The sequence below is a fragment of the Cryptomeria japonica genome, unplaced genomic scaffold (genome assembly GCF_030272615.1).
Source record: "Cryptomeria japonica unplaced genomic scaffold, Sugi_1.0 HiC_scaffold_824, whole genome shotgun sequence".
NCBI classification, from domain to species: domain Eukaryota; kingdom Viridiplantae; phylum Streptophyta; class Pinopsida; order Cupressales; family Cupressaceae; genus Cryptomeria; species Cryptomeria japonica.
Window position 1 is genome coordinate 52501 of NW_026729569.1, and position 3297 is coordinate 55797.

At 65.0% G+C, this 3297-nt stretch overlaps 1 non-coding gene across 1 annotated transcript; it reads right to left on the bottom strand.

Moving 5' to 3' along the window:
* Positions 1-2760: 2760 nt before the first annotated feature.
* On the bottom strand, positions 2761-2879 carry LOC131872868 (5S ribosomal RNA). The gene has a single exon (XR_009370939.1). It is a non-coding gene; the product is annotated as a 5S ribosomal RNA (ribosomal RNA).
* Between the last annotated feature and the right edge of the window lie 418 nt (positions 2880-3297).

The following is a 3297-nucleotide window of genomic DNA, read 5'->3' on the forward strand; positions in this document are numbered from 1 at the left end:
TTTTAAAATCTCCTTTTTTTTTTGCCTTTTCTGGAAATTAGTGAAGGCAGCGCATCAAAGGTGCGCACCTCGCTGCCCACCTTGGTGTGCTCTGAGGTGCGCACCCGGGAGCGCTACGAAGTGTGCTCCAAGGTGCGGCGTGCACGTTGTCGGAGCCCGGTTTGCCCCGGGTGCGCACCTCGCCTGCACCTTGGCCGGGGTGGGCACCTTGGCTGGGTTTGCCCAGGGTGCGCTCCGAAGCGGGGTTACTGGAGCGCCCCCTCTTTTTTTGTCAGAGCGTTTGGTGGGGTTTCTCGCATTGGCTCTTCCCAGGCCCGGTTGTTGGGTGCGCTCCCACCCTGGCGCGCGCGAAGTTGGAAGTTGGGTTAATTGCCCGGGCGCGCACCTTCGCCAGGGTGGGCACCTTGGTGCGCACACCTTGGCTGGGCTGCGCACCAGGGCGGGCTCAAGATGGCACCAGCATTCCCTTTTTCTCACTATCTTTCAAAACGGAAATTTTAAAATCTCGTTTTTTTTTTGCCTTTTATGGAAATTAGTGAAGGCATCGCATCAAAGGTGCGCACCTCGCTGCCCACCTTGGTGTGCTCCGAGGTGCCCACCACGGTGCGCAACGCCGGTGCGAACCCGGGAGCGCCCCGATGTGTGCTCCAAGGTGCGGCGTGCACGAAGTCGGACCCCGGTTTGCCCCGGGTGCGCACCTCGCGTGCACCTTGGTGCGCACACCTTGGCTGGGTTGCGCGGCCTGGTGGGCACCATGGTGCGCACCAAGGAGCGCTCCGAAGTGTGCTCCAAGGTGCGGCGTGCACGAAGTCGGAGCCCGGTTTGCCCCGGGTACGCACCTCGCGTGCACCTTCGCCGGGGTGGGCACCTCGGCTGGGTTGCGCGCCCTGGTGCGCACCAAGGAGCGCTCCGAAGTGTGCTCCAAGGTGCGGCGTGCACGAAGTCGGAGCCCGGTTTGCCCCGGGTGCGCACCTTCGCCGCGGTGCGCACCATGGCGTGCACGAAGTCGGAGCCCGGTTTGCCCCGGGTGCGCACCTCGCGTGCACCTTCGGCGGGGTTGCGCGCCCTGGTGGGCACCATGGTGCGCACCAAGGAGCGCTCCGAAGTGTGCTCCAAGGTGCGGCGTGCACGAAGTCGGAGCCCGGTTTGCCCCGGGTGCGCACCTCGCGTGCACCTTCGGCGGGGTTGCGCGCCCTGGTGGGCACCATGGTGCGCACCAAGGAGCGCTCCGAAGTGTGCTCCAAGGTGCGGCGTGCACGAAGTCGGAGCCCGGTTTGCCCCGGGTGCGCACCTCGCGTGCACCTTCGCCGCGGTGGGCACCATGGCGTGCACGAAGTCGGAGCCCGGTTTGCCCCGGGTGCGCACCTCGCGTGCACCTTCGCCGGGGTGGGCACCTCGGCTGGGTTGCGCGCCCTGGTGCGCACCAAGGAGCGCTCCGAAGTGTGCTCCAAGGTGCGGCGTGCACGAAGTCGGAGCCCGGTTTGCCCCGGGTGCGCACCTCGCGTGCACCTTCGCCAGGGTGGGCACCTCGGTGCGCACACCTTCTCAATGTTTTCTTGCCTTTTCTGGAAATTGGTGAAGGCAGCGCATCAAAGGTGCGCACCTCGGTGTGCTCCGAGGTGCGAACCCGAGAGCGCTCCGAGGTGCCCACGAAGTCGAAAGTCGGGTTAATTGCATTGTTTTCCCCGGGTGCGCTCCGAGGTGCGCAACATCGGCGCGCACCAAGGAGGGCTCCGAAGTGTGCTCCAAGGTGCGCACGATGGCGTGCACCTCTGGTGCGCACGATTCGGAGCTCGGTTTGACCGGGGTGCGCACACCTTGGCTGGGTTGCGCACCTTTTGTGCGCTCCAAGGTGCGCACGAAGTCGGAGCTCGGTTTGCCCCGGGTGCGCACCTTCGCCAGGGTGCGCACCTTGATGCGCACGCCTTGGCTGGGCTGCGCACCTTGGTGGGCGCCATGGTGCGCACCTTTCGTGCGCTTCAAGGTGCGCACGAAGTCGGAGCTCGGTTTGCCCCGGGTGCGCACCTTGGTGGGCGCCATGGTGCACTCCGAGGTGCCCAAGATTGGTGCGCACCAAGGAGCGCTCCGAAGTGCGCTCCAAGGTGCGCGCGAAGTCGAAAGTTGGGTTAATTGTCCGGTTTGCCTCGGGTGCGCACCTTGCGTGCACCTTCGCCAGGGTGGGCGCCTTGGTGCGCACACCTTGGCTGGGCTGCGCACACCTTGGCACCCGCGTTTCCTTCATTTTAAATTTTTTTTTTTTACAATCTCTCAAGTGGGAAATTCTATAATCTCAACTTTTTTTGCCTTTTCAGGAAACTTTTGAATGGAGCGCATCATTGGTGCGCTCCGAAGTGTGCTCCAAAGCTCTCTCCAGCTGCGTGCACCTGCCCCGGCCGCGCACCCGGCCCCGCCCAGCTTCGCTCACCTGTCCCGGGCGTCTGGTGCGGAACCTTAGAGTAAGAAACATCACCGTGCACCTTGGCCAACGTGCGCGACTCGACCGAGCGCGCACTGGCCGAGGTGCACACCGATTTCACCTGGGTGCGCGCGCAGCACCTCGGGCGCACCGGGGTGCGCGCACAACGCCCGGGTTGCACCGTGGCCTGTGTGCTCGGGGCGCCTCGGGTGCGCGCTCGGTGTCGCCCCCGCGCGCGCGGTAGTGCGGGCAGCGCACCCCGGCCCGGCCCGGCCCCGACGAGAACGCAAACGGGCAAAAGGTTTATTCAAATAGCATTGCGACGCCCGGCGAAAAACTAAAAAAGGGTGCAACACCGGGACTTCCCGGGAGGTCACCCATCCCAGTACTACTCCGGCCCAAGCGCGCTTAACTGCGGAGTTCTGATGGGATCCGGTGCACTAACGCTGGTATGATCGCACCCGTTATGAGCTTGTCGCAGTGTGTACTTAGCAAACCGCGACCCACGTGCGAATCCACCCCGGCCACCCACCCCCGTCGAGGTGCACACCCTCCCTCGCGAAGTGCGCCCCGTTCGCCAAGTGTGAGCCCTGCCCGGGTGCGCGCACCTTGCTAGGGCGTCGGGTGTGCACCCGGCCCGGCCTACGTGCGTGCACCTGGAGGGGGCGTCGTGTGCGTGCAGTGTCCCGTCTGCAACGCGGTGCCCACACACCACCTCGGGCGCAACGACCTGCGCTCACATGTGGGCCGAGTGCACCTTGGTGCATGTTCGGGGCGCCTCGGGTGCACGCTCGATCTTGCCCCGGTGCACCAAGGCGCTCGGTTTGCCCCGGGTGCGCACTTGGTGCAAGGTGGGCACCCAAAATAGGGATCAAGCACCA